The sequence below is a fragment of the Crocuta crocuta genome, unplaced genomic scaffold (genome assembly GCF_008692635.1).
Source record: "Crocuta crocuta isolate KB4526 unplaced genomic scaffold, BGI_CrCroc_1.0 scaffold127, whole genome shotgun sequence".
Taxonomy (NCBI): Eukaryota; Metazoa; Chordata; class Mammalia; order Carnivora; family Hyaenidae; genus Crocuta; species Crocuta crocuta.
In genome coordinates, this window is record NW_027532008.1 from 6,870,716 (window position 1) to 6,886,583 (window position 15,868).

General features: G+C 39.3%; 1 protein-coding gene across 3 annotated transcripts in view; it reads right to left on the minus strand.

Moving 5' to 3' along the window:
• Positions 1-15,868, minus strand: part of CDC42 (cell division cycle 42) — a 50,304-nt gene that overhangs the window by 27,311 nt on the left and 7,125 nt on the right. The window contains exon 1 of one of the 3 annotated variants that reach the window (XM_077775485.1): positions 14,161-14,248. The exons of the other annotated variants lie outside the window; for them this stretch is intronic. The gene's annotated coding sequence lies outside the window, so the exon portion shown is untranslated. Of the gene's footprint in view, positions 1-14,160; positions 14,249-15,868 lie in introns of those variants that run through there. 3 annotated transcript variants of the gene reach the window in all.

A 15,868-nucleotide genomic window follows, 5' to 3' on the forward strand; every position in this document is an offset into this window, starting at 1 on the left:
ATTCCTCCCCAGTGCCCACTGTTCCATCAGACAACAACACTAAAACTCAGATGCTTTGGAGGTCCAATTCCCCTTGAAGAATCTCAGAACTATAGCCCCTTTAAGTTTTCTGGAGTCCTTGAGCTCTAAATTTAAATATGCTTGGAACCCTCTCTGTAGTATCATTATCACTGGCTGGTTACCCAACTGAACTCCATCAGACAATCCAATCCCAGGAAAAAGATCTGTTTGAGGGAAGGCTCCTAGCTACAGAAGCCCGCATCCCCTGCGGTTCATTGTAGGCACAAAGCACAAAATAGTATGAGAAGATTTAAAGAGTTAAGTTTAACTAAAATGAGTATTCTCCATCAGACTAGAAAACTATGTCAAATATTAACAGTAAACAAAGTGAATGAAAAGCAAGTTAAAGAACACACAGAAAAAAATAAAATATACAAAAAAATCAAGTAAAATTTTTGGTAATTTCACTGTGATAAAAATAAGTATCTGGTCTTTCTTTTGGGTATAGAGCTCCTAAAACCCCTGGAATTTCCTAGATGACAGGAAATTTATCTTTTATAATGACCCCTTCCAATCACACAAGAGTTTATGCTAATTTAGGGCCACATTAGGGTGGAGTCCCCAGACAGCTTCAGGAAGGGACTGCTCACCAGAAAGACCAAGTGATTAAAGATCTAGAACTTTACTAACCGCGACAAGGGGAGCCAAGGAAGCCCGCTGGAGACTGAGCTCTATGAAAACTCTTGAACAAGGAGGTCTAGAGAGCTTCCAAGTTGGTGAACACAAAGACGTGTAAGAGTGTGCTGAGGAAGCCTAAGTTCTGCACCCCACCCCCACCCCATACCTTGTCCTATACATCCCTTCCATTCGCCTATTCTCAGCTGTTTCCTTAATAACAAATGAGTAAATGTATTTTCTTATGTCCTGTGAGTCATTCTAGTGGATGGTCAAACCTGAGGAGGGGTCAGGGGAACCAACTAGGCAGAAGGGCAGACAGCCTGAGCACCCCATTTGCAAATGATACCTGAGATGGAGGCAGTCTTGCGGGACTTAGCCTTTATACTCCGGCATCTCCACTAACTCTTAGAGTTAGTGTCAGAATTGAATTGACAGAAGTGGTATCAGAAAAAAGACACTGTCTTCACACTAACGCAAAATACACCAAAAATAATACTGTTTTCATTTGAAATACATTTTTTCTGAAATAACCCATTTTCATACCTAGGATATGGAAAGAAGAGGCACTACAAAAACCAAGACAATAATGACCATGTATTTCACAAGCCTTCCTTACCCATCCATACCTAGCCAATGGTCTCACTGCAGCATTAGATAGAATAAAAGCGGCACCACTTGTCTCTCCTATCAAATCTAGTTACTTCAGAACACATTTTATATAACTTTTGCTATAAGTTAAAGTAGCGTGTGCAAAGCATAATTTTTAAAACATTGTCCATGTGACTGTTAAGTAATCCCAAGGATTCAAAACTACAGAGATGTATCATATCCCATGCATTCACATGTATAAAGGTGTTCTAACACATCACCTTGTTTGGTTTTGAGTCAGAACCAAAAAGCATATAACTGACTGTATATTTTGAACTAAAAATACAGTATTGTTTAGAAAGTCCTACCCAAAATCCATTACACCTCCATCATAATTCCCTTTCTCCCCCAAAATGATATAATTTTTAAACCTTGAAATAAATGTTAAGCTTCTTAAATGAAATTTAAGAGAGCTCAATCATATGAGTTCACCCAATATTATGTAAAAGCAAAATAAAAATTTTCTTTACAATTGAAATACCCTCTCATGAAAGAACTTAATCCCATCATTTTGCAGATATTCTGGCCTAAAAGCAGACGACTTACCCCAAAGCCAGATTGTTAAACACCCATGTATCTTGATATTCTTTTCCTGATATTCTTCAGATTTCAAGCAAATAAAGAACAAACCACATAAGAAAACAGTTCTTTACAAACTTTATAATTTATTTTCAGAGTCCTAAGTAAACAGCAAATAACCTCACAAAACTTTGGCATTCATTCAAAAAGGCAAAGCAATATAGCTACTGCTCAAAGTTATTTGTCCTAATAAAAATCCAAAAGAAGCTTAATATCAGCAGTTTGCCTCAATTTTCAGTAAGTGTATCCATTCCAATCTGAATTAGAATTCTGTAAATTATCTTCCAACTACTGAAAAGCAGACAACTTCGGGTCTCTTGTTCCCCATGCGTCTCTCGTGCTCCTACCCATCCCGCTGGGCGTGCTAAAAATGCGAGGTCCTGACCGCCCCACCCAGGCCATGCTGTAGGGTGATGTTTGTAGCAAAAGACCTTGAAGCATACAGTAATGCCTCCCTCTAGGACAAAGAGCAGGTTTACTTCCGGCTTGCTATTAAATAGTGTGTTCTCCAGGCTAAATACTCCTCAGAAGTGACACAAGCCCCTCACATCCTCCACATGGAAGTCTTAGGGGCAAAGGGAAGCAACACAGACACTGATCGGCTACTGGTTGTGCCTTTACTATAAATGCTTTGTCTCTGACCCAAGAATCCTTTGTCTTCTGCCAGCATCCATACAATACAGGCTAACATATTAACTTGTAAGGAGAGTAAGAGAAAATCCCAGACTTTGTTTACTTGAGCTTTGTGAGACATAACCATTTTGCTGAATTTGTTTTGTATGTAAATAGTCTGGTTTCTTAGACCGATTACCAGAGTAGAGGTGAAGTAAGAATGTGCGTTCTTAACTATTTTATTACTCAAAGTTTTTCCTTATTGAAAATCCTCCTGAAATAATTTTTAAGATGTTTTTTCCACCTTCTCCTCCTCACTCCCAAGCCAGCTAGCACATCTTCTCTAGAAATTGGTTGTTTTAGTTCACTTATGGTTTCATCTTCTAGGTGTCTATTCTAACAGGAAGAAATTAGTGAAGGTCAGAATCTTACCATAAAGAAAGGTGGTAAGCAAGGTGGTTCCCCACAGTGAGCCAAAAAAAAAAAGAGGGAAATTATATATTATTCATTTCTTCTGCCTTACAGTAAAGCTAAAAAAATTTTAACTTTTCAAAAAATATCTTATTTTGTTCTCTCCTAACCTTGAAAAGCTATGGGTAATCTTATTTCCCCCTCCCCAAAATTCCACTTATTCAACCCTAGAATTAAGTCAAAACAGAAATTTAAAGGTCTTCATGGAACGTGTCTAAAAGCCCTGTTGTTGCTTTTCTCTTGCTGATTTTTGAGACTGGTGAAATTCATAGACGTTTTACCAAAAAAACAGTTAAGAAATCAAAGAAGCAGACCCAGGCAGAGTAGAAGTGATGACAGCACGACTACAGCTTTTGACTGCTGGAGACACTGGGGCTTATCCCCCTCTCCCCTAAATGTACTTTTCAGATGTTGCATAAAACAAAAGTATCTTTGGGTTTTTGACAAATATATAATAGCACCTTGAGTTCTTCCTGCATAGATCTCTCCCACAGAATGTTGCAAAACTCCTAATAGCTCCAGCTTCCAATTAAATGCATTATTAACACATGCAGAGTGTTGGATGGCAAATATTAAACACTCATTAAAGCAATTATTCAAATTCCTCCATTTTATGCCACTTATGAAAGAAACTGATACATGTGAAATCACAAACTACATGAGAGGGAAGGCAGGTATCAAACTAAGGTTCTATGGGTCCTCAAATGACCAAATTGAAGCAACTGTCAGGGGAAAAGTGCTAGAGGCGGCACTCAAAGACTTCAAGTCTATGTGGTTGACAGATGTTTTCAGCAGCGCTACAAGTGTGTTGTGTCAGCTTCATTTCTGTAAATGACTTCATTCCAAAATGTCTAATCCAGTAAGAACATAAGTCCTTACTTTTACTATAATGCTGAGTTTTCCTTCCTCAAATTGGCAAAAACAAAGGGATACTAGCCAGAATCATTTTATATTGTACTTAGAACTAAAAATTTAACATTTAAAAATCCAATTAGTAGTTAAATAAGATAATTTTTTAATTTAATATTTCAAAACAATCTGGTAAAACTGAAGAGTATGCAATAATGTATGAGTACTATTTAAAAAAATTTTTTTTGAGAGATACAAAACAGGGGAGAGGGACAGAGAAAAAGAGAATCTTAAGAAGGGACAGAGAGAGAATCATAAGGAGAGGGGGAGAGAGAATCTTTTTTATTTTAAGATTATTTATTTATTTTTGAGAGACAGAGTGAGCGGGAGAGGAACAGACAGAGAGGGAGAGAGAATCTCAAGCAGACTCCATGCTGTTAGCATGGAGCCCGATGCAGGGCTCAAACTCATAAACCACAAGATCATGACCTGAGCCGAAACCCAGAGTCGGACACTTAGACTGAGCAACCCAGGCGCCCTGAGAGACAGAGACAGAGAGAAACAGAGAGAGACAGAGAAAGAGGGGGAGAGAGAGGAGGAGGGGAGGAGAGAGAGGAGGGGGGGAGAGGGGAAGGGGGGAGGGAGGGAGAGAATCTCTCCACTCAGTGTGGAGCCTGACTAAGGGCTCGATCCCACAACCCCAGGATTCATGACCTGAGCTGAAATCAAGACTCGTCTGCTGCTCAACCCACTGAGCCATCAAGGCACCCCAAGAGTACTATTTAATTAGGAAGAAAATAGAAATTACAATAAGATTTTCCCTCAAACTATTCAAGACTTGTATATTTGGCGGGGGTCGGGGGGACATCCAAAATTTATTCTCCAACAGGACAGACAGCATCAGCAAGTAAAACTACAGGGGTTTCTCCACAGATCATCTATGCACAAGGCATTACCTGCTCAACAGTGACAAAGTCTCTGGTGTGTTCTCTGTAACAATATCCACTTCACAGTGTAAACAGGTACTAGTACTATTGTGTTCAACTTACAATTCCAAGAGGAAAAGCACAACTTGGCAAAATAATTTTGGGATCTTAAAGTCAGGTGCAATAACACAAACTTTTATTTTTACTGTTTACTTATTTCTGAGACACAGAGAGAGAGAGAGAGAGAGAGAGCGAGAGAGCAGGGGAGGGGCAGAGAGAGGGGAAGACATAGAATCCCAAGCAGGTTCCAGGCTCCAAGCTGTCAGCACAGAGCCCGAAGTGGGACTCAAACCCACGAACTGTGAGATCATGACCTGAGCTGAAGTCAGATTCTTAACCCAGGCGTCCCACAAAACCAGATTTTGTTTTTAAGAGTATATGACTGGCTTTCACTTAGCACACAACCTCCTGTACAGATTGTCTGGATAATCAGATTCTAAATTAATCAATTATCCAGATTACTTTGCAGTGATTAAAAAAAAAAAAAGACCTCATATTTGAGTGTTAAGTGCTAAACAGAAGAGTAACTCAGTTAATTCTTACAACCTATGTTGTTAATACTATTTCTGTTTTATTGATGGAGAAACAAAGTCTATAATAGAGGTTGACTAGCTTGCCCAAAGTTGCACAAGAATGGGGATATGAGTTTTGGACTGCTTGACTCAAAAGCTTCTGTGCTTGACTTCCGCTCTTATATTGTCTTCCTTGGGCATATTAGAGACTTGATATATAATTGTATAATTAAGTTATGTTAATTTCTCTCTCCTTAAAATAGAGGTGGATTATAACCCTTTGTGTAATTTTCCGAATCCTCTGACTACAAATAGGATATTTAGTTTAAACTGTTCCTTGAGATCAGAGTGTGGGGATTTTAGAAAGGATTAACTTTAGCAAATACGTTTGTCAAGTAGAAGCGAGAAGATTTTTCTGAGTTTATTATAGTGTTTATATGTTTTCATTTAACGGTAGTAGTTCTGATCTTTATCTTAGGGACATTTTGGTTTCTGGAAGTTTTAAATGGTGATGATAATGATATATTAGGTGTTTATTCTGTGCCAGGTGATAGATTAGTTGCTTTCAATCATCATTTCTCTTTATAACAATTTTTAAATTATATGTTATTGTATAGATGAAAAACTTAAGATACAGAAGTGAGGTAACTTGCTGGGATCACATAGAGTGAAGTGGAACTGAGATTTGAACCCATACTTGCATGTCTTTAAAAATCCTATGCTTTTTTCATATTATTAATTTTAGTCAGCAAGGCTTTTAAAAAGTTTGTTTTTTATTTTTTTATTTTTTTCTTGCCCTTAATATATGCTCGGTACTGCATTAGGTACCTTGGGAAGGAGATAAAGAAGTGTCAGCTTTATTTTTCATAGAGTGTAAGATCTATTAGAATAAGTACGTGTGAATAAAACCAGCAGGATCAAGTATTCAGTTGTGTGATTTACTTGTTCAGTGAGGGCCTGGTGTGTGTTCAGTATTGAACTGTTTTCTGGCAACAAAGTTGAGTCCCTACCTTTAGAGAGATTCCCTTATTTTTTATAACTCCTTTACTGCATTAAAACAAACAAGATAATTATAGATTATGACCATACTATAAAGGAAATAAACAGAGTAACTTGAGAGAAGTAGGGAGGGAGGAAGTTGGATATTACTGTGGATAGTGTGCTCAGGAAAGGGTTTTCTGAGGAGAGGATTATTTGAGCTGAGATCTGAAGAAGTCAGCAGCTTTAGTGGTGCCTGGGTAGCTCAGTCAGTTAAGCACTGACTTTGGCTCAGGTCATGATCTCACAGTTCATGGGTTCAAGTCCCACATCGGGCTCAGTGCTGACAGCTCAAAGCCTAGAGCCTACTTCTGATCCTGTGTCTCCTCTCTGCCCCTCCCCACTCATGCTCTGTCTCTCTCAAAAATAAAATAATTATTAACATTTTTAAAATTAAAAAAAAAAAAAGTCAGCAGCTTTAAGAGAAGGAACCGTACTAGAAAGTAAAGAGACCTACAGGAAGGACAGGATGTCAGAGGAACGGAAAGAAGCCTGTGTCATTAGAGCCTGAGGAGTGAAGGGGAAAATAGTATGAAATGAGATCTAAGGACTAAGAAGGGCCTTGCCATGGAGGTTCAGAGAGCTGGGGACAGTTTTTGATAGCTTGAATAGTTAGGGAAGGTGTCTCAGATAAGGCAGGAACTGAGGGTGGAAACAGAAATAGGATGAGTTGTAAGGCCAGACATCTAGCGTTTGGTGGAGAGATGATGTGAATAAAGGCTTAGACTTTGAAGTAAGTACCAAACCATATTAGATACTTTATTTATTTTTATTTTATTTTGTTTTTATATTTGAGAGAGAGAGAGCACAAGACGGGTGGGGGAGAGCAGAGGGAGAGAGAAATAATTCGAGGCAATTCCATGCACAGCACAGAGCCGGACGCGGGGCTCAATCTCATGACGCTGGAATGACTGAGCCAAAATCAGGAGTCAGATAGATGCTCAACCAACTGAGCCACCCAGGCACCCCCTTTGTGCCCCCCCCCGATACTTTAAATAGTATCAGGCAATTGGCAATTAGGGCAAAATAAGATACATAGAAGCTAGCTGAACAATTTTGGTCCTGTTTTTCCCCAGGTTGTCTAGACCTCACAGCTATGGCATATTCAGATCTGGGATTTGGGACAAGCAAAATGCCTTTAGTTATCAATTTCCTTCCTTCCTTCCCTCTTTCAAGATTTTATTTTTAAATAATCTCTATACCCAACGTGGGGCTCGAGCTCACAACCTTGAGACCAAGAGTCTCATGCTGTATAGACTAAGCCAGCCAGGTGCCCCTAGTTATCTCTTCTTTTGCATGAAACTGAGGGGAACTTTGAGTGTGTTTAATATCTCCTTGTCCTTTCTTCATTAAGAGAACAGAATTAATATTGCCCTGAATTAAGAGACTAGAATGGGAAATTGCATATAAGGGTGTCAGTAATGTTACAAAAGGAAGAGTGTGTGTGTTTGGGAAGGGGGAGCAGTACATGTGTTACTTGTTTATTGTCTGGATACTTCACTTAGGATTTTGCCCCAAGAGGACATTACCTTTGTTCCAGGCACGGGGGGGATACGGCTATGTATAGCAAAATGTTGGCACATATTCGGTGCTTAGTAAAAGCTTATTGAATGAGCGAATAAATTCACAAGTCCTACGCCTTAATTTCTAAATTTTAAAAAATTTTTTAATGTTTTATTTATTTTTGAGAGCAAGAGAGAGCACGAGCAGGGGAAGGGCAGAGAGAGAGGGAGACACAGAATCCAAAGCAGGCTCCAGGCTCTGAGCTGTCAGCAGAGTCTGATGTGGGGCTCAAACTCAGACTGTGGGATCATGACCTGAGTTGAAGCCAGACGCTTAACCAACTGAACCACCCAGACGCCCCTTAATTTCTAAATTTTTAAAAAAATATTTATTCTTGAGAGAGAGAGCGTGTGCAAGCAGGGGAGAGGACAAGAGAGAGGGAGAAACAAAATCTGAACTCATGAACCACAAGATCATGACCTGAGCCGAAGCCAGACAGTTAACCAACTGAGCCATCCAGGGGTCCCTTGAACCTTAATTTCTGAGTGGAGAAGTCACTTTCTATGTGGAAAAGCAGATCAAGACTTATCAACTAAGCGAAATAAATCAGTCAGAGAAAGACAAATGCCCTATGATTTCACTCATATGGGGATTTTAAAAAAACAAAACAGATGAACACATGAGAGAGGAACAAGAGGGAAACCATAAGAGACTCTTAACAATGGAGAACAAACTGAGGGTTGATGGGGGGGGGGATGGGCTAGATGAGTTATGGAGATTAAGGAGGATACTTGAGATGAGCACTGGGTGTTGGTATGTAAGTGATGAATTACTGAATTCTACTCCTGAAACCGGCAGTCCACTGTATGCTAATTAACTAGAATGAACTATAGCACCCATTATGGACTAAACTGTGCCCCACCCCCCATTTATATGTTGAAGTCCTAACCCCCAATACCTCAGAATATGACTGTATTGGGAAATAGGGCCTTTAAAGAATTAAGGTAAAATAAAACCATATTGGTGGGCCGAATCCAACAGGACCGGTGTCTTTATATGGAGATTAGTACACAAAGAGGGAAGACCAAGTGAAGACTCTAGAGTCAGCTACCTATAAACCAAGAGAGAAGCCCTCTCAGAAATGAGCCCTGCCAACACCTTGATCTGAGGCTTCTAGCCTCCAGAACTGCCAGGAGTTAAATTTCTACTACCTAAATCACCTATTCCAGTCTTTGTTATGGCAGCTCTGGCAAACTAATACAGTGCCAACAGGGAAGAGCTACAAAATGTATTAAGTTTTTAAAATACAAAGTATAGAATAATGTGTATAACATGCCAACTCATGTCTGAGTTTTTTTTAGTGGAGAGAAGATACATATGTACTTACAAGTGCAAAGACCAGAAAACTATCTGCAAAAGCACACAGAAGTGCAGAGACTATAAGATACAGATCTGCTAGATAACAGTGGCTGCTTCTGGGAAAGGGATATGGGTATCTGGAATGGGTAGACTAATTTTTCCTCATATTCTCTTTTGTACTGAAGTTTTCAGGTGCATGTATTATTTCTTTGGTTTTAAAAACAAAACTATCTGGGGCACCTGGGTGGCTCAGTCAGTTAAGTGACTGACTTCAGCTCAGGTCATGTTGTGGGTTCGAGCCCCACATCAGGCTCTGTGCTGACGGCTAGCTCAGAGCCGGGAGCCTGCTTCAGATTTTGTGTCTCTCTCTCTGACACTCCCCTGCTTACACTGTCTGTCTGTCTGTCTCTCTCTCTCTCAGAAATAAATAAAACATTAAAAAATTTTTAAAAACAAAACTATTTGGAGTGCCTGGGTGGCTCAGTCGGTTAAGTGACCAACTTGGGCTCAGGTCATGATCTTACGGTTTGTGAGTTTGAGCCCCGCATCAGGCTCTGTGCTGACAGCTCAGAGCCTGGAGCCTGCTTCAGATTCTGTATCTCCCTCTCTCTCTGACCCTCCCCTGATCACGTGTGTGTGTGTGTGTGTGTGTGTGTGTGTGTGTGTGTGTGTGTCTCTCTCTCAGAAATAAATAAAACATTAAAAAATTTTTTTAAAAATGTGTGTTCTAATGTGTAAAAAAAAAAATGCAAAAGGAGTTAAACAGTAGCTGTGTTGGCACATGTGTGGTGGTCAGTTAAAGAACAAGAAGACCCAAGCACGTTAACAGATCTTATCCAATCTTCCCTGCGTAAGTACTCAAGTAGGGACCTAGAGCATGTTATAATAGGCCTCTGTTCTTCTGAGAAACAACTCTATTAATTATAAAAGTCAGCAAAATATTTAAGTGCCTGTTATAGCACTACACTGGGTAAAACAGAAACCCTGCCTTTAAATGCCTTCAAAACATTTCAATAATTCACTGAATGCCTACTCTGTGCCAAACACTCTGCTAAATAGCCTTACATACATCACATATCACATTATATATTTTACTGATTATAAGCATTACAGGGAAAAAAACTGTAGTAGTCTGCTACAAAATTACACTACAAAATGCAAGTGCCATAGATTGTCAAAAAAGTAATGTATGGGACAGTGGTCTAAAAGAATGCGAGAATAAATCTCTAGTTAGGAATATCAACAGATAGAGTACAAGTAGTGTTAATCTGCAAAGTGGAAGAAACAAAGAAAAAAACTGGCTAAGTCCAAGGCATACAAATTCTGAAAGCAAAGCAAGAGTTTTAACTTAACCTGGGTGGGAAACTACTACCATTTCTCACTAATGAAGAACAGGCGTGCTGTGGACTGTCAGTCCTGTATCTACATTCCAAGGTGAACTGTCAAAGGTAACCAAATAAAGTAAACCAACTCAGCTAAGAAACTACTTTAGTGATCTAAGACTTAAATAAGACTCTGCACCAGGGCAGTAGCATGGAAATAATAAGAAATAGTTGATGGGTTTAAGAAGACGGTAAGTTATGAAGAAGTTCTTCAGTTTGGGAAATTAGAGGATTGGTTTGTACCACAAATGGAGAAGTTAGAAGAAGAAATCTTAAGGTCAGGCTGTGTGTTCTTAAAGCTCTTATAAGAAAATATGCAAAAGAATAGCTTTTTCAGAATGAGTACACAGTCATTTGGCCCTAAGTCTAACAAGGATGAAATCATGTGCCAGCCTGTATCAGAAAGCCCACATACAAGCATACATTTTCAGCAAAAAAAAGTCACTATATTACCAAGGCAACAACATACATTGTAAATGAATGACAAACAGAATCTTTATTTTAAAAAATACCAACGGGACGCCTGGGTGGCTCAGTCAGTTAAGCGTCTCAGGTCACGTCTCAGGTCACGATCTCACAGTTGCATGAGTTCAAGACCCCTATCAGGCTCTCTGCTGTCTGTGCAGAGACTGCTTCGAATCCTGTCCCCTCTCTCTATCTGCCCCTCCCCTGCTCGTTCTCTCTCTCTCTCCCTCTCTTTCTCTCTAAATAAGCTTAAAAATAAAAGTAAATATACATAATAAATCAAATGAAATAAAAAATACCAAGTGAGATGCCAACTTCCTGTGTTACATCTGATGAGGCAGAGGTACCTTCATTTAAATTCTCATACAATCTGTCTTACAAACCACAAGCCATTTTTTTTTTTAAGTTTGTTTTATTTATTTTTGAAAGACTGAGCATGCGAGCAGGGGAGGGGTAGAGAGAGAGGGAAAGAGAGAATCCCAAGCAGTCCCCAAGCTGTCAGTATGGAGCTGGATGCATGGCTCAATCTCACAAAAGGTGAGATGACTTTAACTGAAATCAAGGGTCAGACGCTTCACCAAATGAACTACCAAGGCGCCCCACAAGCCATATTGTAAAAGAACAAGATTACCAAGACTCTGAATCAAAAAAGTCTACCAATTTTGATCGAGAATTTATTGTTAATGGCGTGAACTTCTACAAAAGTATTCAACCATCTACTTCAAGGTATAGTGTGACAAAGAATAAAAAGATGCTGTAATATCTGCACCAGTCCACGTCAACGCAGCATAGCTGGCATGACTGCAGATGTTTCTGTCTGGTTACACTGCAGATTAACAGTGTAGTTTTATCCACCTAAAGATCAGAAGAAACGAAAACAACAAAGATAGAGCCGCAAATACTCTGAAAAGTAACCAATATATGTTAGCAAAAAATCTGCCTTTTCAAGCACACTTTGAAGCTGAAAGCAACACCATCAAAGCACAGACTTCTACCTTGACCATCAATTGTTTCTATGGTTAATTATACAGATACACACTATTCTGGGAAACTAAGCTACTAAAATGCTACTCCAAATGCATTACAAAATACACTTGCTTAGGGTTGGCTTTAGCTCAAGCAGTTACTTCGCATGTGGTTGCTTCAAAATACACTTGCTTAACTAAAGATTCCATACAAACTTTAGCATAACAGCACTTGTCGCTGATTAAAAGTGATTACAATTGTCCCCTCTATCCAGACTGTTCTTGCCTGGGTAGCTCATTCAGTGACATCCCTACAGGTCTTTGCTCAAATGTCATTCTGGAGTGAGAACTCCTCTCTTAAAGTGTAACCCACGTTCAACCCAACCCTGAAGCACTCCACTGTACCCCACCCCACAGCCCTCCCTAATCTTCCTCCCCTGCTTCATTTTTCTGCCAACTACACACTACACACTATTATGTAAACCATGAGAGCAGCGATTTGCTGGGGCCTATTTTACTCACTGCTATATCCCCAAACCCTGCAACCATTACTGACACAGAGCAGGCACTAAAAGGGTTGTTGAATTCATAAATTAATAAAATAGTACGGGTGAGCAGCAGGTCAAATAAAGTGTTCTTCGCACTCAGAATATCCCCTTTAATGGATCCTCTAAGGCTCCTAAACTTTCTTCTGTTACTATCTGGATAATGAATAAAAAAAACAATTTAATTGCTACCCTTCTGAGAGAGAAAAATCCTATTCCTAAAGCATAAGTTCACAACCTGAACTAGCTGAAGTAGTTAATACTGAGTGTTTGAAGCCACCCAGTATTATTTCTAGAAAACACTCTGTCTTCTGTTCTGGGAATGCCCAATTCTACCACTTTTTTTTTTTTTTTTTTTTTTTTTAAGTAGGCTCCACGCCCAGCACAGAGCACACTGCACAGCTTGAACTCACAACCCTGAGATCAAAGACCTGAGCTAAGATCAAGGGCTAGACGCTTAACCAACTGAGCCACCCAGACACCCTTCTACCAACTTTTAAACTCGGGGCGGGGGGGGAGGATACCACAAAAACAAAAACAAACTAAAAAAGCAGCATCTCTAAGAATTCTACGTATCACTTTGTGTTTGCAAGTATACCACAGTGAAATAGTTAATGTACATCTTACAATCAGTAGTTTTAAACAATGAAAATATGTCTCTGATTTTGGAACAACTCACTTAGATTGAAATTAACTAAAGGAGTTAGCATATAATGAACTTAAGGAATCTCAAAACTAAATCACCAAAAAATTATCTCTAGAATTTATGTCTTCACTAATCTTTATCATTGATTAGTTCTAGGAGCACCTAGGTGGCTCAGCTGGTTAAGCCTCCAACTTTGGCTCAGGTCATCATCTTGCAGTTCCTGAGTTTGAGCCCTGCAGCAGGCTCTGTGCTGACAGCTCAGAGACTGGAACCTGTTTTGGATTCTGTGTCTCCCTCTCTCTCTGCTCCTCCCTCCCTCTCTCTCTCAAAAATAAACATTAAAAAATAATAAGAAAATAAAATAAAATTCCATTGATTGGTTCTATTTTAAATTTTTTTTTTTAATGTTTTATTTATTTCTAGGAGAGAGAGAGACAGTGTGAGCAGGGGAGGGTCAGAGACAGAGGGAGTCAGACTGAAANCACAAACCGCGAGATCATGACCTAAGTGAAAGTCGGACGCTCAACCGACTAAGTCACCCAGGCGCCCCTGATTGGTTCTATTTTAAAAGCTCCTTCTATGGGGGTGCCTGGGTGACTCAGTCAGTTAAGCATCTGGCTCTTGGTTTCAACTCAAATCACGATTTCACGGTTCCTGAGATTGAGCCCTGCATCAGGCTCTGCGCTGACAGTACGGAGCCTGCTTGGGATTCTCTCTCTCCCTCTCCTCTCTGCCCCTATCCCATTGGCATGCACTCTTTCTCTTAAAAATGAAAATAAACATTTAAAAGCTACTTCTATGTATTGTTTCTTTTTTTAGATTTTTATGTGTTTTCAAACATTTGTAAAGAATCATCTCATTTTCATATTATAAAGAGACTGAAAACAAGAGACACATATATTTTTTATAAAAGCAAAAATACCAGTTTCTCCAAGTGAAAGTAGTAGAAGAATTTGGTTTCAACAGAAAACAAACTTTTGTATCTTCAACACGTCACATCCAGGACATGAATTAATCTTGCTCCTGAAAAAAAACTTACTCAATTACCAAAAAATAGTAATTTTTTTTAAGAAATATGACACCCCAACCTAAGTGTCTCACCCTGACCTAGATATATAAAGTTATGTCTTGCTCCACTCTCCCATCTCTGGGATAACTAGCAACAGAGTTATAAGTGAAATGATTTTTCCTGGCTCTGATTTAACTAGAACCAAGGAGAAGTTTTTATGAGAATATACCTTCATGCCATGTAGTAAGTGCAACCTGGGGAAGAAAAAAAAACGATTAATCTAAAAGTCAGGACCTGAAGGGCGCCTGGGTGGCTCAGCTCAGGTCATGAGCTCATGGTTTTGCGGGTTTGAGCGCAATGTCAGGCTCTGTGCCGACAGTGCAGAGCCTGCTTGAGACTCTATCCTTCTCTCTTTCTCTCTCTCCCTCCCCCTTTCCACCTCTCTCCCACTCACTCTCTCTCTCTCTCTCTCTCAAAATAAATAAATAAACTTTAAGTAAATAAATGAATAAAATAAAATAGGACCTGAGGGGGGGAGGTTTCTTGGGGGCAGAGATCTGCAGTATATGTGACAAGGAAAAGAAAGCAAAAGAAATGTCAAATGGTAAAATACAAAGAATGTACAGATTACTGTATATGCTCCTAGAATCTTAACTTCTCATGTATGTGAAAATTATTTTTTTTAAAAACTTCATCGAAATTCTTTGGATCACAAATATAACAGTTAATGAGTTCTGGGACTTTCAGAACATTAAAATGCTGGCTTTGAAATTACTGCAAGCTTTTCAGAATACTGAAAAACAATAAAATACTCAAACTAGAAGGATCACTGTGGCTTTCAGAACATTAAAATGCTGGCTTTGAAATTACTGCAAGCTTTTCAGAATACTGAAAAACAATAAAATACTCAAACTAGAAGGATCACTGTGGCTTTCAGAACATTAAAATGCTGGCTTTGAAATTACTGCAAGCTTTTCAGAATACTGAAAAACAATAAAATACTCAAACTAGAAGGATCACTGATCCAAGAACAGAAGAAAGTGGAGAGAGTGACCCTCTTTCAGAAGCCTCCCTTGCAGCCACTGGACAATCACTTCCCCAGTCCCTAATATTGGTCTGCTTCTCTGTTCCAAAACCTTGTCCCAACATTAAGTTGAGATGGAGTTACTTGCCCATAGAGACCCCAAAGATGTGTTGTATATATAACATGCTCAGTTCAATCTTCAGAAATTGCAAATTAGCAGTTTCTATGCAACACCTCTTGAGTGAGGCTTGCATCTTGAGTGGGGCAAGAACATCACCCACGGCCTCTACAGAAGTCTCCACAGTTCACCTGCCTCAGGAACTTAAGTGTTCTCATTTTTCTATCCATAGCAAGCATTGTTTGGCCACACCAACAGTCCTTGAATCTAATAGAGAATAATAAATCACCAGACACCAAATCTCCCAGTTCATTTTCTCAAAACTTTAAAAGGATGTTTCATGGGAGGAGGGAGAAAAAAAAGGCTCTCATCACACATGTTTAAGAAACACTGAATTAAACAGACTCCCAGCTAACTTCTCTGAACCTTTAAATACATGACGAATTTCCAAGATGGGGATATAGCTAGGTTTCCAGCTG